The sequence below is a fragment of the Crocuta crocuta genome, unplaced genomic scaffold (genome assembly GCF_008692635.1).
Source record: "Crocuta crocuta isolate KB4526 unplaced genomic scaffold, BGI_CrCroc_1.0 scaffold211, whole genome shotgun sequence".
Taxonomy (NCBI): domain Eukaryota; kingdom Metazoa; phylum Chordata; class Mammalia; order Carnivora; family Hyaenidae; genus Crocuta; species Crocuta crocuta.
This window is the reverse complement of record NW_027527939.1, coordinates 1,546,045-1,573,421: the sequence shown is the minus strand read 5'-3', so window position 1 is coordinate 1,573,421 and position 27,377 is coordinate 1,546,045. Positions and strand designations below refer to the sequence as shown.

Below are 27,377 nucleotides of genomic sequence, written 5' to 3'. Positions count from 1 at the left end.
AACCTTATAACACCCACCTAAAGAATTACTTCTTTTAAATATAAAGATTACTCTAAAAACAATGCCATTATTTATAATGAGTTATAAAAGTATCAGTAACTGAGTGTCTGGGTGGCTTAGTTGGTTGAGCATCCGACTCTTGATTTCATATACTGTCATGACCCCAGGGTTATGAGATAGAGCCCTCCATGTGGCTTCATGCTGAGTGTGAAGCCTGCTTGAGAGTGTTTGTCTCCCTGCTCTTCTCTTCCTCTTGCACTCTTGTCCTCTCTCTAAAATTAAAAAAAAAAGTTAATTGTTTAAAAAATTNAGATATGAGAAATTAAAGAATTTTAAAAATTTAAAAAAAGGTATTAATGACTCCACAACTTTGCCATTTTAGGTTCTATCACAGTTCTTATGCTTTGGCAATCTATTTTATGATTAATGGTATATCATGAATATTTTAATCTATATTTCATTTTTATTCTGAGTGATTTTACAATGTCTGGTGTTAGGTATTTTTAAAAAGATTATTTGTGGTTATTCTTTATTTCATTAATCCATTGTTTTCCTTCTGTTATGTTCACGGTATACAATGATGAACTGAAAACATATGTTCCTCTATGTCATGGAGCTTGTAATCTAATAGGCAATAAAGAAAATAATCATGTAAATAACTATGGTGTAAATCTATAAAGGAAAATTAAATGTGGTTTTATAGAGGAATATAAGGAAACTATAGTACTAGAGGAATTACCTGAGAAAGGTTGCAAGATCAGGTTTAAAACTGCCCTTCACATATTTGAAGGTATAGAATTGACTCCTGGGTATATGTGTTGTCATACAAAGAAACATTTCTGGAAGAATAAAGGACAGAATTTATCTGATTTCATTACCAAAATACTCCTCAGCTGGCTCTATTTTTAATTTTGTTTTATAAGACACTTCTTATTTAGTACCGTAATAACATGATTATGCAGACAACACAGTTGTGAATATTCTCATTTAATACTACAGGCAAATGAGGCACAGAGAATTTAATTATAGTTTGCTCAGGTCAAATTCCAGCCATATTTAAAACCTTGGCCTTTACCCTGTGCATCACAGGACCTTTGAGATCATGTGGTGATCTCTTTTTACTAAGTAGGTTTTGATTATCACTTGACAGTCTATCAGTATCGCATACCTGAAAATTTAATTTACTTGATATAAAATATGGAAATCTATTGTAACATAAAGATTGTTAAATTTTAACAACTCCAGGTGGATTGCTATTGTTAACTTCATCTTTAAAGCTAGCATAATACATTCTCGAAAGTTAAAAAGTAAAAAACACTATTCTTTGAAATTTTTGTCTCAATTTGGCAGAATAATAGAGAGAGAAAGAATTTTCTTATACCAGATCACTTTGACCATTTCAAGGGAGAGAAGCAGAAGAGAGAAGAGTATGAAAATTGAAGAAAGGATGAGAAAGAATGAGGAAAGAGGCAGAACTATTAGAATAGAAAGATAGGATAAAAGATAATGAACAGTACTCCTTCAGAGATGAAGGAAAAGGGAAAATGTTTTTTTATCATTTTTATTTTTATTTTTTTAAGTTTTTATTTTAATTCCAGTTAATTAACATGCAATGTTATATTAGTTTCAAGGGTATAGTATAGTAATTTAACACTTCCGTGCAACACCCTGTGCTCATCACCGCAAGTGCACTCCCTAATCCCCATCACCTATTTCACCCATCTCCCAACCCACCTCCCCTCTGGTAACCTTCAGTATGTTCTCTATAGTTAAGAGTAAGCTTCTTGGTTTGCCTCTCTCTCTCTTTTTAGGGAAAATGTTTTCTTTTTTAAAGGACAGTTAGTGGCACCTTGGAGGCTCAGTCGGGTAAGTGTCCAGCTCCTGATTTTGGCTTGGATCATGATCTCAAGGTTCCTGGGAATTCTGGAATTCTTGAAATTCTCTCTTCTCTCTCTCTGCCCCTCCTCCTGCTCGCTCGCTCGCTCTCTCTCTCTCTCAAGATATTTTAAAAATACAATAATTAATACATTACTTATAAGGCAAAAATGAGTTAGAATGTAAGAGTCATCTTTTTTTGAGAGAGAAATAGAGAGTTCACGTGCACACACACGCACATGTGCAGAAGCAGGGGAGGAATACAGTGAGGAGAGAGAAAGAGAGAGAGAGAGAGAGGGAGAGAGACTCTTAAGCAGGCTCCATACCCAGCACAGAGCCTGATGTGGGTCTCCATCTCACGACTGTGAGATAATGACCCGAGCCAAGGTCAAGAGTCAGATACTTAACTAAGTCAGCCAGGTACCCCAAGAGTCCTCTTTCTTTAACTACAAACTACTCAATACTCAACTATAGTAATGTGTGGCAAAGTAGGGTAATGTCAAAATATTTAATCTCTATCATGACCTTCTTTTTCCTTATACTGCATGGCACTTTCACAGATTTATTTCATCAGATTGATTGTCACAAATTCCATCCTTCCCTATCCTCTCAACTGCCTGTGTTTGTCAGTAAATATTCAGTAATAGACATAATCACTAAACTGTGCTTCCGCAGTTTACATAGGTACACATTCTGTGATTCTCTCATTTCATAGTGTTCATTTTATAATCTAGAGGTTTCTGAAAATAAGATTAAAAAGACAATGCTTTTTATTAGGGGAGCATAGCAAATTAAAATATGTCTAATGGAAATCAAGATTATATTTTCTAAGTGTATATTTTCATTTTTCTATTTTATTGTACGTATTTGATATATATATAAATAAGTATATATGTGTATATACATGTGTATATACATATATATATAAATTATGTTTATTTTGACTCCAAAGTACAATAGTTCACACATTTTATAATATAACCTACCATATTATTTTCTTTTTATAGTTAGTCCCAAGGCTATATTTAGTTTCAAGTGTGAAAAGATTAATATGGTTATTTATATTTTATTTCTTTTGCCACACAAGAGAAAACTAAACTTATTAAATCCATTGCTTATTATTTTGGTTAAATATCTGCAAGACTACATATAAACATGAATCTTAAATCACGAGTATGTTTAGAAGCATGAGCTTTTTATTTGAAATAGGTACAATCATAGGAATTCTTCATATAAGAATTCAGGTGAAAAAGAATTTTAAAGGATTACATTTGCAGGATGTTCAGAGAATGTATCTTTCAGAGAAAGCTTTCATTGGTACTATAATAGCTGTGTCAAGACATTCGGTATGGCAAAAAGTAATTCTGGTTGCATCTGGGAGACTGACAACAGGCTTCAGCTGATGTCAGATGAAAACAGAGCACATACCAAAAAAAATGAACAGTGTTACATCTTTGGGCTACTGATGCAGTTGGAAAAGAGATATTCCCTAGGAATAAAATGTTCAAATGAGATCAAAGTGTGAGACACTCTGTAATGATAAATGAAATTGTATGGTTTCTTCATGGCCCATAAAATTTGATTTTATTTTATTCTAATTGATTTTTTATTTAAAATTCCTAGCATGAATAAAAATCTTAAAAGGAGAAGAATATTAAAAGAACAGTTTGAGTATCTTTATTATATGAGGTTCGACCTTACTAGTTCCTATTGAACTATGTAACCATTTTATCATTATTGGAAAACACTATGTTGAATCTCTAAGATGAACACATTGTAGGAAGATCGTACAAATTACTTGCTCACCTAAGTCAGCTTCAAAGTCAGCTTTCAGTTGCTTGCAGTTAACTGTAAATGAGACACAATTAATCATGTTTTAAAATGTGTAATCTTCCAGTTAAAAGATTAAAAATGACCATATACACTTTTCTAGATTCTGTAGATACTAGGAAATGGCAAAACTCTCAAAAGATTTATAATTGTGTATGACAAATGACATGATTTGTCAGCTGAGGGAATTGAGGATATGACATTTCCTCAGATGTTTTGTTCAATGCCAGGTATATAAAAATGGAATTAATTCAGATAAAAAATGAAGAAGAAAAGAAGAATTTAAAGGACTCTAAATTATTTCACAAGACACATGATGGAAGGCAGCATGGCATTTTAAAATAGCAAAGAGTGGGCTCACAGGGGAATTAGGTATATCACTTCAGTATTTGAAAGCCTGTCATGAGCAAAGGGATTAATGTCTCTTTTAGATAAGTATTTCAAATATAGATTTGTGTTTAAGTGAAGGTAGGGTTTTGTGCCAGAAGGCTCTAAGTATGTCTGCTACCTGAGATAATGAGTGCCCAGTCCCTATAGGTTTTAAAGCATTGGTTCAATGTCCATTAAAAATGAAGGATTTGAAAGAAATTTAACAGTCATGAAGGGAGTATTTGCCTAGTGTTATTGGAATTAATTTGGCTTTTTTTTCCCCTGAATTTGAGCAATTAGATGGTTCAAACATATAATACTGGCATGGATGTGTGTGAGTATGTATTTAGAAGTCAGTCACTGCATTAACTGTATTGATTAGTTCAATGGCAGTGTGTTCACACTGGCGATGTGAAGATTCAGACTTAACATATATGATGTCATTTCTAAAGGAAATAGGCCGAACAGAGTTTGAATCATGTTAAAAATCCAGGTATTTCTGACAGAACTCGTTCATGTCCTCAATACTAAACTGTAAGTTAAAATCAATAATGTTAAATATAATTTATTAGAAAAAATAGTGGCTTTTTAAAGTCAGCCATATCTAGGTTGAAGTTGCTTGCCTGTATGGATTGTAAACAGGATTTACGTGTGAAGACAGAGTGAAATGATTTTTCTAAAGGTCCTATTCAACATCCGACACATATTACAGGCTCATAAAATGTTAGTTTCATATTCTTTAAGGTTCTTCAGAGAAAAGTAACAATTTTTGTTAATAATCCCCAACATGTAAGAATACAATTTAAGTATGATGCATAAAATGATGATCTTACTTTCATCGTTACTTACTCCACTAAATTTACTGCCACTTACTTACTCCCGCTCCTATCCTGCCCCAAATCCATTCCCACATTTGGAGGCCAGTTTAAGCAAAAGCCTTTTATAACTATCTTATCTCTGCCCACTGAGTTCTAACTAATGAATATGACTACATTGTTTCAGGCTAAGTCCCAGGTAGCCCAACTGGTAACAGTGTAAACCCTGACTCCGGGGTTATCCTGTACTGAACTCCACCTGAAGTAATAGTCTCTGCAGTTACTACTGAAACCGCCACTTCTTACGCTGACAGCAAATTTTCTGTCCTCCTGTCAAAACTCCCTTTAATATCTAGAAGTCAGAAAAAATGGACAGAAACAAAGGAGGTCTTCAATACAGAGTGTTGAACTCTTATAACTGGTTCTGAGGGAAGGAAGCACAGAGCGGTTCAAATAACCAATTTAGAATATTCAACTGGTCCCTAGGACAACATTAACAATAGTCTCTCTTGCCATGAGTAAACATTTTCCTTCTATATATATGGTTTCTGTATGTTATCTCCACTGAAAAATTATAAGTAAAATTGTATTTATCTTAATATTCAGCATGACATTTTGATTAGTGCTACAAAATAGTTTTTACTTCCACAGGTGTGGAATCACAAATTCTAAATGTTTTTTTTTTTATTAGTTTCTGTTGTTATAATAAATAAAATAAAAGTAACTTCAATTGACTTTTCATCTAGTTCTAACATAGCCAGTTTGAATTAATAGATTCACCCAAGTATGGACAGTCTCATAGATTTTAATTTAATAAATGGAATTTTATTATAAATTTTCTACAGTATAGGTACAGATAGACATGTAATAATTACCTAATTTAAATAACTATGGATTTTCTTAACCTACTGGAATTATTAAGCATCTGTATTTGTCAGCAAATATAAATAAGTCTTAGTTAAAGTAAACAATAAAAATAATCTCTTTAAAATCATACACCCTCCCTTTCCTGAAAAAATACTTTACTATTATAAAAATGCACTTTATGATTTGAAATTTTTTAACTATTTGGAAGTAGTATAGTACACAGTAACCCATAGTACTACTACCCGATGATTCAGTGCTCTCTACATACTTTACCTAGATTGTATTATGTAATTTTATGCCTTCAAATACAATTATGAGTTTTCCTCTCCTATTCCTTCTCCTCCCCTCTTTATCTTCCTCTATCTTTACCTTTCCTTCATGAATTATTCAACCCTAAAGCCATTTGTTGGGAGAAGAGCAAAGTGGACTTCATTTGAAGGGATATCCTTGCTTAGGGTGTCAGAGCTCAAGCAGAGTGACAAAGACATCTGTATCTAGAGGCTGTTTATTAGCATAAGGTTTCAAAGGTAAGTGAGGGCAGAGAGTGCACCCACAGGGAGAATCAGCCTGGCATGCACTTTTGAAATGCGACTGAAGAGCATGCCCACACGATATACAGCTTGCCGTGAGTAATCAAAGTCCAAGTCAAGTCAGAAAAGCAATCCCTCAATGAAAGGTTTTCAAAACCTAGTAGACTAAAAATGTTGTCCAAGTGTGTGCACAGCCTGGTGCAGGTTGGCAGTGCCCATGCGAGGGAAATAAGATGATTCATGCCTAGGAAGTCCCAGCGTGGGATGAAAGAGCCAAAGTGGAGAGAGGAACACATCCATGCAGGGAGTAACCTATTGTGGAGAGGCAAATTCAAATGGAATAAGCATTATCAGTTGCCAAGTGTGAGTTATCAGAGCGTAAGAGAACTACAGAGGGGATTCTTAATGATAGAAGACCTGGCATGATAAATTAAATTATGTGTCAGTTGAGAAAGACTTCTATGCAAATGAATAGAGCAGAATAGGATGTGAAAGTTCAGCTAGAGCAAGATAGAACAGCAGATACTCGCCATTCATGGAGGTATTATGAAATGAGATGACAGATGGGCATGAAGAGTCAAAGTCAGGGAGATGAGCATCCTTGTGAAAATGTGGCCTCAACATAAGAGAGCCCCAACATGGTGAAGATCTTCACATAGAGAGGTGCTGAGGCACCAGGTTCTGAATGGTGTAAAGTGCTTGCACAAGGAGAGAGAGCCAACTATGGCCATTCAGAGCTTGAGAAGAATCAGAAAAGTGTCTGTGTGGGGAAAAAAGCACAATGAAAGGATGACAGAACCTAAAAATGAGAGCAGCCTAACAGTTATTCCATCTGAATGAGTAAGGAAAGTACCCCAAAGTGAAGGCAGCCCTGTGTAAGGTGTCAGAGTACAGGTGGGATGAAGAGAGAAGCACAGAGGAGGAAGGTCCCATGTGATATGTCAGTCCCGTCAGGTAGAGAAAGGTGACCATGCAATGGGTTGGTCTGGAATGGAATACGGAAACCCTAATGGGGGTAGTGAGAATGTTTACACAGGGCAGGGAACATCTGGGTGGGTATTAGAGCCTCAGTGGTCACCACAGGCACTGGAAAAGGAAAAGGAGTTGTTAGATTTAAGAGGATGGATCAAGTATATGAATATATTGAACATAAAAGAAGCCAGTTTTTTCACTGTTTTGAAGAGAATTATCAAAAGGAAGAAAATTATTAGATCAGCACTGGTGTTATCAGTATGAATGCATGGCTTTAATATATAGAAAAAATAGGAAAAAATAAATAGTATATCTGCTTCTGTCCATGAAGGAATGATTTCTAAAGATGTGCATTATATCATAAATAATTAGTAAATTAGACAAAAAGTGGTAGGAAAAAAACCTGTTCACAAACATCAGACAAGTGCAGAAATTTGGGTTTTGAAGCCATTATTCCTTTGTTTTAGGAATGTATTAGTTAATATTTTTAATTTTTTAAAAAAATATTTATTTTGAGAGGGAGAAGTGGGAGAGGGGCACAGAGAGAGAGAGTGCCAAGTAGGTTCTGCTGTGTCAGCACCAAGTGGGGCTCAATCCCACGAACCCTGAGATCATAACTTGAGCAAAAAATCAAGAGCCTTAACTGACTGAATCACCCAGATGGCCTATTTTTTTTTTTAACGTTTAAGCAAAACATTTCTGTATTTTATTTTAGAACCTTAATTGCATAATTAACTACATACATTAGATTCTTACAATCTATTGAACAAACATATATATGAAAACATCAATTACACTGTGATCATTTCTTTGTCATGTTGAAAATGTTTGCTTAATCAAACATATATTGAGAACATTTTCTTTTTTAAATGTGTAAATTTAGGGTGGTTGATAAACTGATTTACACATATTTTCTAAATGAGATTATTAGACCTTATACTTCATAACTATATAACTGTTTTGTATTCATACTTGAATGATTTATTTTTTAAATTTTTACTTAAATTCTGGTTAACATACACTGTAATATTAGTTTTAGGTGTACAGTAGTGATTCAACACTTCCATACATTACCCTGCGCTTGCTCATCACAAGTGCACTCCTTAATCCCCATCACCTATTTCACCCATTCCCCCACCCACCTCCCACTTCCCTTCTGGTAACCATCTGTGTCCTCCCTAGTTAAGAGCCTATTTCTTGGTTAGCCTTTCTCTCTCTCTCTCTCTCTCTCTCTCTCTCTCTCTCTCTTCCACCCTTTGCTCCTTTGTTTTGTTTCTTAAATTCCACATATGAGTGAAATCATGGGTTCTTTATCTTTCTCTGCTGATTTATTTTGTTTAGCATAATACTCTGGAGCTCCATCCACATCCTTGCAAAGGGCAAGATTTCATTCTTCCATTCTTTTGTATAGCTAAATAATGTAAATTTACTTACCACTTCTTTATCCGTTTATCAATCAGTGGACACTTGGCTTGTTTCCATAATTTGGCTATTGTACTTAATGCTGCTATAAACATCAGGGTACATGTATCCCTTTGAATTAGCATTTTTTGTATTCTTTGAGTAAATACCTAGTATTGAAATTGCTTAATCATAGAATAGTTCTATTTTTAACATTTTGAGGAACCTCCATACTGTTTTCCAGAGTGGCTGCACCAGATTGCATTCCCACCAACAGTGCAAGAGTGTTCCTCTTTCTCCACATCCTCACGAACACTTGTTGTTTCTAGTGTTGTTGATTTTAGCCATTCTGATAGGCATGAAATGATATCTCATAATAGTTTTGATTTGTATTTCTCCAATGATGAGTGATGTTGAGCATCGTTTCATATGTCTTTTGGCATTCTATATGTCTTCTTTGGAAAAATGTCTGTTCATATCTCCTGCCCAATTTTAATTGGATTATTTGTTTTTTATATGTTGAATTATATAGTTTCTTTACATATTTTGTATACTAAACCTTTATTGGATATGTCACTTGCAAATATCTTCTATTCCATAGGTTGTCTTTTAGTTTTATTGATTGCTTCCTTCACTGTGCAGAAGCTTTTTATTTTGATGAAGTGTCAATAGTTTGTTTTTGCTTTCGTTTCCCTTGCCTCAGGAGACATATCTACAAAGGAATCGCTGTGTACAGCCAATGTTAAAGAGGCTACTGTCTGTGTAACAGGATTTTTATGGTTTCAGGTTTCATATTTAGGTCTTTAATGCATTTGGAATTTATTTTTGTGTATTGTGTAAGCAAGTGGTCCAGCTTCATTTTTTTCTTACGTGTCGGTATCCAGTTTTCCCAAAATAATTTGTTCAAGAGACTGTCTTTTTCCCATCAGATATTCCTTCTTGCTTTGTTGAAGATTGACCATATTGTTGTGGGTTTATTTTGGGATGTTCTATTCTGTTTTATTGATCTATATGTCTGTTTTTGTGCCAGTACCATGCTCACGCTTCCTCTCTCTCTCTCAGAAATAAATAACATTAAAAATTATTTAAAAAAGGAAGGGAGGCTTTAGAACAATGCCTTTCCATAAGTAAATTGATTAATTAATTAAATTATATAATCCAAAATTCTAAAGTTGTTATGACTCAAGTTACATAACATTTCTGCTAAAATCACAGGAGTCCACTAAGAACACATACTAAAAAATATTCGCATGCTAAGGGAATTTAGTAAGATTTGACTTAACTAAAAAAAATTAAAGTAGATCTGACCTGTCCATATATATGTAGAAATTGATTATATATACTTTTATTATGACATTACCTATATTCATTCTATCTCTTCAACTTCAGTTAATAGGAAAGTCCATTTATTTTTAAGCATTAAAAATAAAGGACACAAAAGAGGCTCATCTTTACCAATTACCCTGTATAGGAAAGCAGAAAATGAAATGGGAAATACCATTAGCATAGATAAATAGGTGCATGACCCCATTAATTAAGCTGTAGGGGGCATTCTACACGTAAAGAATGATATCTCATCTTTTATCTAATCGTTATCTTTTTACAAACAGTTTTTCTGGCACTTTGTTCTGTTCAGAAGTCCTCTGTGATGTCACAGATGCCATTATCCTCATGGGGTGAAAACTTCATCCTGGCTAATGAGACCATTCGGGACATAAATCTGAGCTCAAATACTTGGCTTGCCAATGTGGCACTTTGGTACAGTTCAAAAGAGTATCAAACAACTTTTTCAGTTACCACCTTTTGTAGATTTGTTTTAATCTACAAAATGAGAAGGTGCATCTTTCTAGAAAAGCATGTTAGGATTTTTTTTTTCAATGTATCTTTTGTTTCTTTTATGAAAAAAAGTTTTATGGAGGTACAGTTGATATACAATAAACTGCATGCAGTAAAGGATACATTTTAATAAATTCTGGCATATATATTCACCTATAAAACCATCACCACAATCAAGATAATAAAATATCAACATCCTCCAGAAATTTTGTTGTGAACATGAGTAATTCCTCTTGCTCATCCCTCTTTGACAGAAACCACTGATCAACTTTCTGTTACTGGAGATCGGTTTTGTATTTTCTATAATTTTACATTAATAGAATCATATAATATATACTCTTTTTGTCTTCTTTCACTTAACATAATTATTAACCACAGGAATCTATCCCCAAAACCACGAGCACACTTTACACACTATATGTTAGCCAATTTGACAATAAATTATATTAAAAAAATTATGAGGTTCATTCATGTCATACCATGTATCAATAGTTCATTTGTATCCATTGTATGGACATATCACAGTTTGTTTATTCATTCACCTGTTGGTGGATATTAAGTTGTTTCCAGGTTTCTTTTTGTTGTTTTGCTATATTAAGTCATTTTAGGAATTTTTAAGTATAATTATTTTGCCTATGTATTTCCTTTGATATACATAACAAATTGATGTAGGCGTGGTTGTCACTTTACTTTTTAATAATAGTATATATTAACTGCATGGTCATTCATAATTATAACAGAACATGACCTAACTGAATCACTGGTGTGGATCAGTCAATTTCCTATTTTGAAATATTTCAGAATAATTGAAAGTTTAAAAAGTGAAGAATAATAAGTTACTGGATATTTCCTCTTTTTTTTTTTAAGTTACCCTCAATCATATCCAAATGGTAAGAGCCCATTACATCTCTTGGATCTGGTTTTACATTAAATGACATGTTATTTTCTATAAGTGACTGGAAAACAAAGGATATTATTTGCACTGGAACAGTTGTTGTGTCTATTTTGTGTCGCTAAACCAGACAGAATGAAGTTGTTGGGGTTTTTTTTTCTGGTATTTGCAAGGTATACAAATTTAGAGTTAATGAAGGCCATAAGATGTGATTTAATGACTTCATTTTTATTTATTACTACAGTGATCAGTGTAATAATGATTTGGATATGTTTGTATAAGTAGGTCTATAAATTGTCAACCTAGTTTGGCAATGTTGACAGTAACCTTGACAAAAACATGTTGATGGATAAATAGAAAGATGGCTAAAAGCCCAACTAGAGTGAAGGAGAGAATCTTTATATGCTGCTTTATAAAGACTATAAGAAATTTATGGACACATAAAATACAGACTATAATATATATATAATTATAATTTATAGGCTCTGAATTTATAAATATATATGTGTTTGCCTTTCCCAAATGCATACCTCCATTCATTCTATGACTTCAAGTCACTTTGGATTACTCACAATTTCCCAAAGAGTTTACCATTCACTTTTTACTACCTCAACTTTTGCATTCCCCTGGATTACTCAGTCCTGAGTCATTGCTATTTATCATTAAAGGGAAACAATTTATTATAACTTATAGGAGTCAGCTACTTTAATAATTGTAACTTGGAGATTCTGAGTGTGTACAAATTTTCTGCCATCTTGGAACTGCAATCTTACTCTTTATCAAAATTTTATGGTGTTGAGCCTGCATAGCTGTTTACTAAAGTGATTTTCTGTTATTTCTGTGCTCATAGCTAGCCCACAGTTGCCATCCTTTTCTATGGTTAGGTACGTGTATGGTACCTAGTGAATGTTCTAGTGAGTGAAATACATATATTCCTATTACAACCTTGGTAATAACCTCCATAGGTTTCTTCACCATTTCTTTTCCCTCTTCCCCTTTTTTCTGGTTGTCTATTTATATTCAGAGGGACCTTGGAAGCTATGTATTGATAGTGGCAGAGCTTCTGTCAGCCTGGATCACTGAATAACTACAAAGAATTTTCCCTCTCCACACCAATGATTGGGATCACCACCTTTCATTGTAAGCATCTGGGATTTTTTGAGCAATCTATACTACTATATCATGTATCACCAACCTATTCATGCATTCAACAGATATTTATTGAGTGTCTGGTATCTGCCAGATACTTTTTAATTTATTTTACACTGACTTGTGTAATACCCTGTGCCAGACTAGAACACACATTACTTCCTTTAATCATATAACAGCCCTAGAAAATGAATTCTATCTGTCATCTGATTTTACATGTGAAGAAATTGAGACACGGAGAATTAGTATCATTTGCCAGATGGTAGATGGGAAAGCCCCCAACCCAGGACATTAGAACCTGTGAGTGTAATCTTAGTGCTACACTACCTCTCCTGTTCTAATCACCAAGATTAGCAGTAAACAATAACAACCACAAAGGGTCTATTCACATAGACTATACAGTTTCAAAAAAAAACTTAGGAGACACAAAAACTAAACAAATAATCCAGAATTAGATGCTGAAAAAGTTTTTAAAAATATAATGAGCATTATTAGGATACTCTCTAAAATTTAAATATGTATAATTAAATATAGATAACAGTGTGATATCATTGTTAATCTTCGCTATTTTGCTATTTTTATAACTTTACTACAAAGTATAATAATACCAGTTATTGGATATTGATGCAGATATATGGAGATAATGATAAAGCAAAATCAATGAACAAAATGTAAAGAACTGCTGGATCTGAATAAAGAATATAAGGAATTTCTTGAATTTCTCTTACAACTTATTTTTTACTTGAAATGAAAAGGAATTAAAATGAAAAGTTACCATAAAATATAACAATAACATATATCATGTACAAAAATAAAAATGTAGAGAATAATTCCATTTTAGTAAGATACTATTTTTTTTAATTTTTTAATGTTTTATTTATTTATGAGAGAGACAGAGAGACAGCATGAGCAGGGGAGGGTCAGAGAGAGAGGGAGATACAGAATCCAAAACAGGCTCCAGGCTCTAAACTAGCTGTCAGCACGGATCCCGACGTGGGGCTTGAATCCACAAACCGTGAGATCATGACCTGAGCTGAAGTCAGACACTTAACTGACTGAGCCACCCCGGCACCCCTAGTAAGATACTATTTGAGTAAACTCTTGAGCTTGGTGAAGGAACAAGCCATTGGATGATGTGAGAAAAAACAATACAGGAAGAAACACAAGCACAAAGTTCTAAGTAATTCCTTTGAGGAATAAAAAATTTTGCATTATTTGAATGAAGAGAGTGTCAGAGAAAGTGGTTAGATATTAGGCAGGAGTCAGAGCTTTGTAAATAATGTTGAGATATTTGAATTACTTTCTAAGAGTAAAGGCAGAAAAAATTGGGATAGGGAAATGATATGATCTGACTTAGCATTTGAAAATGTGATCTGTGCATACAGAAGACTGCAAGGGAGATAAAGCCGGGTGTAGGAACTATTAGAAAATATTGCAGTGGTTCAGGCATCAGTGGTGGCCTGCCCTGGAGTGGTTGTGGTTGAGGTGGTGATAAGCAGCCACAGGTGGCATATATTTAAGGGGGGGGGGAATCTATTTGCATTTTCCAAGAGTTGAACAATATATGGATGAATTCACAGAGGAATGGAATATCATCAAAAGCCTGTGCCTAGACTGAAGATCAATAACCTGTATAAGCCATTTGAAGGCATTCTTTCAACCAATATCTAAACAGCATTCTGAATCCATATTTTGTGTGATAGCAAACAGTCCACTACCTCTCTAATACTTCTGATGAATCATGAAAAAAGTATTTTTTTTTTCCCTGGCTGATCTTTTGTCACTTAAAATTGTTGTTCTGTGCTTCTCTTCCATTCATCACTGGTCGTTTTGTAACATTCTCTCATGCTGTATTTCTCTCGAGTATGCTTCACCGTATGGAAGACAATGTCTATCCCTTTTACCCATGATGTCGAAAATACAAGTTCATTAAATAAATTCTATTAAAATTTGGAGATAACGACATATGAAAACTATAAACCAATATTACCACATTTAAAATTTATTTGACATGGTAATTCTTAAGGAATTTCCTAAGGCTGACTTCTTTATTAAGCTTCTTAGTTGCTTCTAATATCTGGGGCAAATATTCCTTCCCAGACAGAAACCCCCTCTTGTTTGCAATCTCATATAAATTCCAAGGACCATAATTCCTTGTACTGGCCTCTCAAAGGAAGGCCAAATTCATTTCCTCCATAATAATGTGTTCCAGAGGTGGAACTTTTATATACTTGAGAGCAGCTCTGCTGCTCAATGTCTACAAATTTACCACTCTGGGATAGGATTTTGCTTTGTTTTGGATATTCAGAAATTTTGCATTGCAGCAATCCCACACCCACTCTTCCTCCTACACACACGCACGCACGTACGCACATACACCACATGCACACACAGCCATGTAGTCCTAAGTCCCAAAGTTAATTTCACATATTTACTTCTGACAATATGAAGAATTTTCAGCATTTGAAATTAATTGTTATTGTGGTTCTTTTATCTTCTGAAGGTTTCGAAGATCTCAGATAAAAGTTTTACCATGGCTAAAATCAGTCCCAAAACTCTAGGAATGAAAAGCTATATCTTGTAGTAGTTGCACTATTTTTTAATTTTACAGTAAACCCTAGTGATGATAGTTTTCTCAGCATGTTACAGAAAATGTATGTTCAGCAAATGCTATGAACATTTGTAATTTGATAGGATTAATGCCCAGTTTCTGATTAGACATAAAAAAATTGAAATTGATAGGAACTTGAGCTAAATCAGCAGGTAACATACATTCATCATTCCGTGTACCTATTTGTGGAATCATCCCAAACATTTATTGTTTTTAGTACCTGTGCTAAATATGAACATGGTAGAGATGTATATTTCTCACTGGTTTCAACAACTGAGTTGAAAAGACTGATGATGATTGTGTTCATGTTATCCTGCACAAGTACTGTGACTGTAGTCCCTTGATCAAACTCCTTTAGAATTATCTGTCGAATAGCCTGTCAAGTCTGTACCCATAGATGCTGCAGTGTCACATGTTATCCATATCATAGTGATTGGATATGATATTTCTCATTGGAAGATACAAGAGAAAATTAGGGAACAAAATCAATATGCTCCCGCTTTATTTATTGAACTTGTCAAAACAGGATTTAATCAGTGAGCCTCCACTCAGGGTGCTGATTTTTCACTGCCATCTTCATTTATTGGTAGCAGTACTCTTAACTTTCTAAAAGGAACTCTGAAGATCAATATAACTACCAATATTTTTGACTCACCTATAGCTGATCTACACTGTGATTTGGATCTGCTATATTACAGTCACTGACAGATGAGAAGACATGGAATTGAATCTATACTATGCCAAAGCAATGATAGAATGTTTAAAAAATTCTAGAAAAATGTTTTGCCATCACCCATACCAAAGAGCCTGATTGTTTACAATAAACAAGGATTTTTTTAAAAAAATCTTTTAGTATGTAACTCTAGGTAAAAAATTATTTTCTTCAAAAAGAATTGTCTTCAAGAGATATAGATAATAACTTTTATAGAGCATCTTCAGTGTTGCACTAAATAGGTGCATTTTAAGTTTCTAATTTAAAGAGAATGATTGCCTTTTCTAATGAAAATAGTTTAATTTTATGCAGTTACCCTACATTTGGTAAGATTGTACTACAACTGGAGGTAATTCCGTAATCCTGAGAAATGTCTTCAAGTGTCTTTTTTTTCATACAGGATGGCACCAGAAAATAAATGTATTTTATTTAACAACAAGAATATTTAGTGAGAGTACATTGGATTGTTGGTAGAAATGTAAATTGGTGCAGCCACTGTGGAAAACAGTATGGATGTTCCTCAAAAAATTAAAAATTGAACTGCCATATGATTCAGTAATTCCACTACTGGGTATTTACCGAAAGAAAATGAAAACACTAATTTGAAAAGATATACGCACCCCTGTGTTTATTGCAGTAGTATTTGCTATAGCCAAGATATGGAAGCAGCCCAAGTGACAATTGACAGATGAGTGGATAAAGAAGATTTGGTATATATATGGTGTATAATGGGATGTTACTCAGCCATAAAAAGAATTAAATCTTGTCATTCGTGACAATGGACCTACAGGGTGTAATGCTAAGTGAAATAAGTCAAACAAAAAAGGACAAATACCATATGATTTTACTCACATGTGGAATTTAAGAAACAAAACAAACCAAGATATAAAAAGACAAACAAAAAAGAGAGACTCTTAGAGAACAAACTGGTATTGCCAGAGGAATGTAGTTGGGATTAGGTGAGATAATTAAAAGGGATTAAGAGTACACTTATATTGATGAGCATTGAGAAATATATACAATTATTGAATTGTAAGGGCACCTGGGTGGCTCAGTTGGTTAAGTGTCCGACTTCAGCTTGGGTCATGATCTCACTGTTCCTGAGTTCGAGCCCACGTTGGACTCTGTGCTGACAGCTCAGAGCCTGGAGCCTGCTTCAGATTCTGTCTCCCTCTCTCTCTGTCCTTCCCCTGCTCATACTATCTCTCTGTCCCTCAAAAAAAGGCAAACCATGAGAGACTCTTGAATGCTGAGAACAAACTAAGGACTAATGGGGGGGAGAGGGGGGAGATGGGCATGGAGGAGGGCACTTGTGGGGATGAGAACTGGGTGTTATATGGAAACCAACTTGACAATAAACTATTTGTAAAATAAATAAATAAAGTAACAAGGCTACAAAAAAATGAATAAATGTTTAAAAAGAAATGAATTGTATTGTACGTCTGAAACTAATATACTATATTCTATTTGAATAAAAAATGAAAAGGTATATACATATATATACACAGAACATTTCATCCTAAAACAGAATACACATTCTTCTTGAGTGCACATGGAACATTCTCCAGAATAGATCACATACTGGGACACAAATCTACCCTCAATAGGTACAAAAAATTAAGATCTGTCCTTCTGTCTGTCTGTCTATCTATAGAGAGGGAGGGAGGGAGAGAGTCAGAGCATTAGAATATTGGAGTCGTGGGTACAGACGAATTCCAGTATAAAAGCTAATGTTTCTCTTGCTCTTCCTATTGTACAAATCATTTGGCATATTTGGGGGTGACACATCTTATTTTCAGAACTTCACCTGCAGTACATTGCAGTGACCTCAACATACATTTAGAATCATTTCCTCCTTTTAAATTGAAAAAAAATTTAAATTTCCATCCTTTCCTAGGCTGCTACTGCTTTCCACATAGTAGTTTCATTTCAACTACAGTTGTTATGCTTATTCCACTAGAGTAATTATTGAGACCAGATGATCACTTGAAATAGGATGTTACTAAAATTTCAAGAGAAAACTGAAGGGAAGTCCACCTCCTACCATCTGTGGCTACCCTTGCAGCAAGCAGACTCTGACTCATCCTCAGGGAGCCCTGGCAGATGTGATCCTACCTAGTCAGAGCAAAGTTCTGTGGAACAAAACAGTTCTCCCCAAACTTGTGGTATCAACAAGCCTGTGCCTGTCAAAGGATTCAGTCTTCACTCCCTGAGGCCCACAGATGACAAGAATTTCCCCCCAACTTTGGATCAGTGATTTTTTTTTAACCTTAGTCCTCATATTCTTGTCAAAATATTGAACTCCCCTCAAGGCGGTTGACATTATTTGTGTCCCAGATCTGCAAAGAAAACTTCCCCCAGCTCCACAGAAAAAGACATCAAAAGACAATAGTTACACTAGGCTGTGAGAAGGGGGGATGCACACTAGATTCATCTGTGCTCTTGAAAAGAGCTTAAGAATTAAAAAGACAGAGTAGGTTTGTCCAGGTACCGACAACTTTAATCCAAATCTGTTCTCCCTCTTAATTAGTGCACAAATCACTGAAAAATGTCACATCCTCAACATTTTCCTGACATGTTGGTTCTTTATAATTGATTTTTAGAAGTTCCCTAAAGAGTAGGTACAATGCTATGGAATGAAGGAAGTAATTAAATTCAACATAGTAATAATAAGATATTTTGAAATTATTTTTCTTGCCTAGAGCACCTTTAATCCATCAATGTGGTTTTCTCTGAGATGAAATTCACTGTGAATATTAAGTGCATGGCCTGTATTAATTTATGATGGTTAAGGTATTTGTTTAACCAAATTAAGCATCATGTATTCATTGAGGAGAAATTAATAAGGATTATTCAGGATATATGAGAGGAATTCATTGACTATGCAATTAATTTAAATATATATAAACAGATTGTTATGTGAGCTATTTAGCCGTATAATTATAAGTCATTAAATTACCATACCAATTCATTTAGAAAACTATAAATGGTAATGATGTTGTCTAATGTTTACGTTTGCTTAAAAAGTTATTCAAAATGGTATTTTTAACTCTATTGTGTTTGTTTTCTTATTATATCATAATGCTGAATAGTGTTCCCATTGGTCTTTATTTAAATATTACTTTGTTATTTTTTTCAATGTAGAGCAGTCACAAGCCTATAGAAGAGTTAGGAGCACAACATCAAGAATACTTTTTTTCTTGAAATATTTAGGAATTAACTGGTGGCCCAATACTCCATTAATCTGCAATACTATATATATTTCCTGGAAATGTGGACATTCTTCTAGACAAAACAGAAAGAAAAGGGTCCCACAATTCAATAATCTAAAAACAACATTGATGCATAATTAACATCTAATTCTTAGACCCACTTCAAATTTTACTATGTCCCAATAATGTCCTTTATAACAAGATAATCCAGTTCCGAATCATTCACTGCATTTATTTGTTTTAGCTTTATTGGAGTTTAACTGACAAATACAATTGTAAGACATTTAAAATGCTAAACATGGTGATGTTATGTACTTCTACAAGTGATAGGATTCCTACCATCTAGTTAATTAATACATCTATCACATCACATATTTACCTCTCTTTTTTTCTTTGTTTGTTGGTACGTACATTTAAATTTTACTGTTAGCAAATTTCAGTTATATAATAGAGTGTTTAAACATCATGTTTTACATTAGATCATCAAACCTTATTGATCCTATAGATAAAAGTTTGTACCCTTTTACTCACCTCCCATTTCCTCCACCTACAGGCCTCTGGCAATAGCTTTTCTACTCTATTTCTAAGCTTTGATCCTTTTTTTTCTTCCATATATAAGTGATATCATGTTATACTTATCTTTCTCTTTCTGGCTTATTACACTTAGCATAATGCCCTGAGGGGCCATATATGTTGTTGTAAATGGAGGGATCTGCTTTCATTTTCTGCTTCCATTCTGTGTGTGTGTGTGTGTGTGTGTGTGTGTGTGTGTCTGTGTCTGTGTCTGTGTCTGTGTCTGTGTCTGTGTGCCTGTGTGTGTACCTGTTATATCTTTATCCATTGATGGTTCTTATGTTATTTCCATATTTTGGCTATTATGAATAATCATTTATTGCATTTAGACACCATATCTTTTTAGTCCCCAGTCTAGATTCTTTGTAACTTCCTTGGCTTTGAAGATTACAGGCCAGTTTTCTGGATTGCCCCTTAATTTATATTTATCTGTTTTTTCTTCATGGTTATATTCATGTCATGTATCTTCATCAAGAATATCACAAAAGTGATTATATGTTCTTTTCACTATATCTTATCAGGTGGTATACATTTTCAATTTGCCTCATTATTGATGTTCATTTTCTTCACTTGATAAAGTTGATATATTTCAGGTTTCTCTATCAGATAGATTCTCCTTTCCTTATCATTATTAAAATTTTGCAAAAGATATAATTTGAAACTATAAAAATCCTATTCATAAAATGATACACATATACATGTTTATGCATTTTTTTTCAGTTTTCTTTATATTTAATGGATTATAATCACCATTTACTTGGATACATGAAATATTCTCACTTTGGCCAATTGGGGCACATTCTATCTGGCTTTGGGTTCTTTTACTATGTTTTCATCATTCTTTTAGTACTTTCTTGCTTTGAGGCCCAGTAAGAAGTGCTAGGCTGTCTTATACTTATCCTACCACAACTCTAAAATTAACCATTCACCCAGGGAGTTCTAATTTGCTTTAGTAGAAAATTTAGAAGCCAAAATCTGGTTGCTAGGTGTACTCATTGACATTGAAACCTTGCTACTCCCAGTCTAGTCACACACACACACACACACACAATACACATATTTTACTTTATCTGCCATTCATCATATATCTGTTTAAATGGAGAACGATGAACTCAAACCAAGATTCCAAACTACTATTTAATATCATGAACTTTTGTATTTATAATTTCATTGTTTAACATTGAGAAAACTTCTCTACTACATTTAATAAAATTACTTATTTGATCATTTTTCTGATTTAAAAATAATCTTTCATTTCCGCTGCCACTCCGAGGAAGGAGTAGATGCTGTCCTTGTCCTTCTTGGACTCTGCAACCACACTCAAGCAGCTCCTTAGTAGGAATGCCCTCCCCACCACATGCAGACTCTTAGTCCCCAAGATAACCCACTCATCCAGGATAGATTTCCTCCTTACCCTACTTAGCAGTGATTCATCACGCAGGGAGAGATGCTCATAATCCTACATGGAGGTCCTTCTCACCCTGCTTGGCATCCAAAACCTCTTTCATGGCTATCCCTTGATTCCTTCCTCACCCAGCATAGGCTTAATTCCTCTACTCTGAGCTGCCGCTACAGAAGGAGGCAGGAGTACTCTGCTTCTGTTGATGGATTCAGAATTTAATTGTTCAGGTAGAGAATTTAAGGAGAAGAAAGGGGAAAAAAGGAAAGAAGAAGGGATATAGGAAGAGGAAGTGAGAGTATAAAAGGAAAAGAAAAATTTTAAACTGTTTAATGTGGAAAAGTAATACAGACTTCCTGTGAGACATTAAAAACAACTGAAATATATGAAACATTGTTTCTGTTTTTGAAGAAATCTTTCAATTGTATGTATCAATCATTTTATCATATATTCTACAAATATGTCTTTCAACCTATGTTTTGCTTTTTTATTTGATTATTTGTTAAAACGTTTTATATGGAATCATTTAGGCCTATATTACCTTTGTGGGTTTTTTTTATTTCTTTTACATTTCTTTATTTTTGAGAGACAATGAGTGGAGGAGGGGTAGAGAGAGAAGGATTCACAGAACCCAAAGCAGTCTCCAGGCTCTAAGCAAGCTGTCAGCACAGAGCCCAACACAGGGCTCAAACTCATGAACTGTGAGATCATGACCTGAGCTGAAATCAGGTGCTCAACCAACTGAGCCACTCAGGTGCCTCTACCTGTGTTTTGTTACTTAAATATCTAAAGCAGACAAGCAAAAACAAAAACAAAAAAAAAATAGCATTTAATTTATTTTTCTTGCATAAAACAATGTGGTGTCCACAAGTGGAGCCTGGGTCCTCTGCATGGAGACTCTGGTGTCGATCTTTACAAGATTCTCAGTAAGTTCCTGATAGGGAGACTTTGTGAACACATTCTCTTGCCAGCGGTCAGAGGTGAGATAGCTGTAGGTCTTGGAAGAGGCATCAAACTTGGCCTTTGTGAAGTTGCCCAGGGTGACAGTGCAACTGCTGGGCGAGGTGTGGCAGTCGTCAATACCAGCCACCATCAGTAGCTTCATGGGCACAGGGCCTGAGACAGTGCCAGTTAGGCTTTTTAATTATTGGCTTGGGAACACATGTACTCTTTTATCATTGTGTGTGTGTGTGTGTGTGTGTGTGTGTGTGTACACTGTAAATCATTTAAAGTGATTCAAAAAAGATCTACATACTAAAGCTTGAGCTTATATGTGGTAAACAAATGGTTCCTTGTGAAATTAAAAATATAAAAATAGTCTATAAATCCATTTTGAGTTCCTGCTTATTCTGCTGACAATTCCAACTAGGCAGTTAAGCTTGCAATGAGACTCGAAGCTCTGTGGTAAGGAAACAGCGCTCAGTTATCTTATTTGCCAAGGTCTTGCATGACAAGGATCATTCAAAACGAATTAAGACAGGAACCAGCCCAACTGCACCTCAACAGGTGAATGGATAAACAGATTTTTATATAGGCATACAAAGGAGCTCAGCAACAAAAAATAAATAACTGGTACATACAACATGGATGAATTTCAGAGTAACTCTGTTGAATGGAAGAAGCCAGACAAAAAGTATACATGCTATATGATTCCATTTATGTACAACTCTAGAAAATGTAAACTAATATTTAATGACACAAAGAAGTGTATTGGTTAATTGGAAGAGAGAGGGGCAGAGTAGAGTACAAGAAAACTTTTTGGGATAATAAATATTTTCATTATCTTGGTTATGGTGAGGATTTCAGAGATATATATGTAGGTCAAAATTTATCAAATTTTATTTTTTAAATGTTTTTTTAAATTTATTTCTGAGAGAGAGAGAGAGACCGAGCAGGGGAGGGTCAGAGAGAGAGGGAGACACAGAATCTGAAACAGTCTCCAGGTTCTGAGCTAGCTGTCAGAGCCCGACGCGGGGCTCGAACCCACGAACTGTGAGATCATGACCTGAGCCGAAGTCAGACACTTAACCGACTGAGTCCCCCCAGGCACCCCAAAATTTATCAAATTTTAGACTTTAAATATGTGTAGTTGATTGTATGTCAAGTATAACTTAGCTAAGCACTTAACATTTTTTCTAGTTAATTAAACTATATTTTCTTTAATGGCTTCTGGATTCTTGTCATGCTTATTGTTTTATTTTTTAATCCCGTATTCTATTCATCTAGGTGTTGTGTATTTATTTGTTTGTCTGTTTGTTTGTTTGTTTTAGAGAAACTATCTACTGAGCAGGGGAGGAGTGGAGAGAGAGAGAACCTTAAGCAAGCTCTATACTTTGTGAGAGCCCGATACAGGGCTCGATCTCATGATCTTGAGATCATGACCTGAGCTGAAATGAAAAGTCAGACACTTGACTGACTTAGCCACCCAGGTGCCCCTAGGTTTCATTTTTAATAGTATAAAATGATAGATAAGCTTTGTTTTCTTCTAGTTGCATGCAGATAAAAATATAAATAACAAAGTTCCATTCTCCTATGAATGAAATAAAATGATATTTGTAATAGAATAATTTCGTTTTTTTTTTTTACACAGGAACAATCTTTTTAAACAATCTTATATTTTTAGATTATAATAATGACTTTATTTATATCCTGTGTCAGTATTATTGCATTTTATGTGGAGTGGATTTATAGAACATTTTATGATCTGTTAAGATATAGCCCTACTTAAAATTATCAAAATGATTTAGCTTTTATTTAACTGTTTTCTTCCTTTGGAACTTTGAAATCTTCCAGGTTTTTGTTTTTTAACTCTTTCAGACTCTGATTAGAGTTGCATTAATTATAGTAAACTTTTTAGGATGATAACTCTGGTATTCTAAGAAGTTTTCTCTTGCTCATCATTTGATAAATGAATAAAACTTCATAGTTTGAACTATGTAAGTGCTGTCTTTCCTGTGAATTTTTTTGTACCATATACTCTATTTCTAACATGTAATTACTGTTATATAAATCTATTTTTATATAATATAGCTGTTAATTTGTAAATAGGAATTCTTTTTGCTTTCTAATTAATATAGGTTATTTTGTTATTGTATTATCAATAACCTAAAATATACCATGCTGTAGTAATGTATAATTATTTGTAGAGTAGACATTTCATTTTAAAACAATTATATATGTAAATAAGATTAAATATACATCATAAAAACTTAAATACAGCATAGCATATTATGTAAGAAGTTCTGGAATTAGGCACTCCTAGACATCAGTTACTAGCTCTTTCATCTTTGAAACTTATGTAACCTCTCTAAGCCTCAAAGTGTTTACCTATCAAACTGAATAATCATGCCTACTTTCTGGTTTATATGAAATTAATTAAAACAACCTACTTAACATATTTATAAGTTTGCATGAGTAAGTATGCAATGAAAATCAACTAAAAGAAAAACATATTTAAATAATAGTAACCTTGGGGCTCCTGGGTGCTTCTTTTGGTTAAGCATCTGACTTAGATTCTGGTTATGATCTCATGGTTCCTAAGTTCAAGCCCCACATTGGACTGTCTGCTGATAGTTCAGAGACTGCCTGGGATTCTCTCTCCCTCTCCCTCTCTTTCTCACTTTGTCCCTGCCCCACCCCCCACCTCTCAAAATAAGTAAACCTTAAAAAATAATAGTAACGTAGCAGTTAGTAACCATTACATAAAATTAGCCTTTTTTTTTGTTTGTGAGAATTATAGAATTCAGCATATAAGGCAACATGATTTGAGGAAATAAGTAATGACTATTTAAATAACAAAAGTCATGGTTTACATACTAAACAAATCTTGTTAGCTTGATAAACACAGAAGAGTAATTTAGCCATTTGGACCTGTTCCTTGACATAAAAATTAGTGATGATAAACGATTTTACTAATTGAGTTGCTGAATCCAAAAAAAGATGAATGAATTTCATGTCCCTTTGTTAAATTATAATAGAAAAGTCACTCACATCAGGAACTTCAGGCATTTTATGAGTATCAGATAATATAATATGTCACAGATAATGTAATGTCTTATAATCTAGGAAATGGTAAACTGAATATATATGAATTAAAGTCCTGTTTGTAATTCAGAATAAGTAACAGATATGCGACAGCAATAACGTACCCTGTTTTTGTATTTGTTCAGATCATTCAAAGAAGTCCTTTTCATATATTTGATTTTAGATTGAGTCCATGAGCATAGCTTCTTATTTGCTGAGATATGTTCAATGAAATTGGTAATTGCTTCCAAGAACGTTTTATATTATGAGGAAAACTTCAGTGTTTAAATTGTCTGTAAATTTCCATGGACTCTGAAAGAATGCAGGAAAAATTCTAGAACAAAACAGGCTTTCAGTATGAATTCTCTGTTCTATTAGGTAGTAAATTGGATCTTAGGCAGACTTATGGTTAAGTGTAATATTGCAGCATAGAGAAGGGAGGAAGCAAATGTAGAAGGAAGAAAGAAAGTGAACTCAAGAGGAATGTGGCACAACTAATTTAAAGGAAAAAGACTGAAGAAAAGTCACAAAGATAAAGAAATGGAACAATAAGAATTAGACATATGGAAAAAATAGAAAGATATTACAACATTGATGGTTCCAGTTCATGATAGTCCTTTTCCTAAAAAAATTATTTTTTTTTAATTTCTGTACATTTGCTAAAGGTCTTTGAGTATGACATTCTCAAGTATACTTTAAGGGTTAGTCTTATTGACCTACAAATTAGCAATAATTTAAAAATATGTGATTCCATTTTTTAATCTGTTTATCTTTGTAATTCCTCCATAGAGCTACTACCATTAGAACTATCATTTCAATGATATGAGTATGATACACACACTAAGAGTTTGGAGTCACCAAAAATCATTTAATACATATGCCAGGTAATAATTATTGGTAGCTTTGTATGTTACTAGTATTCTGTTATACTCTTTTACCTTTTAGTCTCATTTAATTGTTACCAAATTTTTAGAAACTAAGAACTCAACTTTAGAGTAGATGTGTTCATCATGCAAGATCATATAAAAAAAAAAAAAGGAGTAAAAATAAAATTTTCATGGTCAATTCCAAGATGAGATTTTTAAAAATGCAATAGCCACAATTGTTGTAAAGATAATTTGTTCACTACAAAGTTAAGTTTATTAGTTAATAGTAAGGTAATTTCTAAGAACTAAGACTTCATTCTCTTTAAGTCACCAAACCTTTGACTTCATTAATAGAATATCCATATACCAAGTCAGTTAAAGGACTTTAGCCAAATACTGCATAAAGATAAGGTGCCTTGAGAAAGCAGAATAATATTCTGGAAAATAAGAAAAGAAAAGAAACAGAATCTCTCAAGTATTCACAAGTTTGGCCTATTTCTATTTGTAAAGGAAACCTTGGGTTGGAAGGAAAGCTGGACAGTCCTTTAGTCGATGGCAGGGGAAAACGAATACAGTAGCCAGGAAGTGTTGGGTTCTGGAGACTTAGCCGAGCATTTACTTCTTCATTCTATCTAATGGATCTTTTTTTTTTAGGGAAAATTAATCACTCTTTATTATAGGATTTTCCACANGTTAGAAGGCTCTCTCAGTGGATTCTGCGTCCTTTTTCTCCCAATCTCTCAGGTTTTGTAAGGTTTCCAATGCCTTCAGATCTTTTCTGTGTGATGTGTCTCTATCTAATGGATCTTTAAGTAATTTTAGCCTCTGATAAACCTCTTGGGTTTATTCAAGCCAGAGGAGATTCTCTTTTTTACAGTTGAATCCCAACTAATCATCAAAATTATTGCTATTAAATGTGTCTGGTATGTGAGAAGTCGGTGAATCCTGTAAAATGTAAAACTGTGAAAAAGATTGAAAATATAGTGTAGGGAACAAAAGAAACCTCAGGTTTTTCCATAATACATTTTGTTACTAACATTTCTTTAAAAATGTCAAAATCTTATACCTGTTAATTATTGGTTGTGTGAACACAGATGTTTTTTTTTATTCTTTCTTTTTCCTACATTCTAAAACATTGAAAGCAATAAAAAAGATCTGCTACAGTATAAACTTATATATGAAGAAAAAAATCAAATGCTTCCCTGTGAAATATAAACAAGCTAAGAGCCTATAAATTCACTTTGAGTTCGTAATGACTTTTAGAATTTTCCAGCATGGCATTATGTTTGCAAGTAAGACCAAAGCTAATGCTAAAAAGACCATTTAAGTACCTTATATACCAAGCTCTTGGATGAAAACATTCATGAAAAACTATCTCTACTTTTGGAAATATTTTTAAACTTTTTTCTAAACTGTCAAATCTATTTTATTTTATTTTTTAACTC

General features: G+C 33.9%; 1 long non-coding RNA gene across 1 annotated transcript; it reads right to left on the bottom strand.

The window, feature by feature from the left end:
• On the bottom strand, positions 1-25,360 carry LOC144221753 (uncharacterized). Its single transcript, XR_013332170.1, has 4 exons — positions 25,192-25,360; positions 3,682-3,723; positions 740-839; positions 1-272 (listed from the first exon to the last, which is right to left on the bottom strand). It is a non-coding gene; the product is annotated as an uncharacterized LOC144221753 (long non-coding RNA).
• Between the last annotated feature and the right edge of the window lie 2,017 nt (positions 25,361-27,377).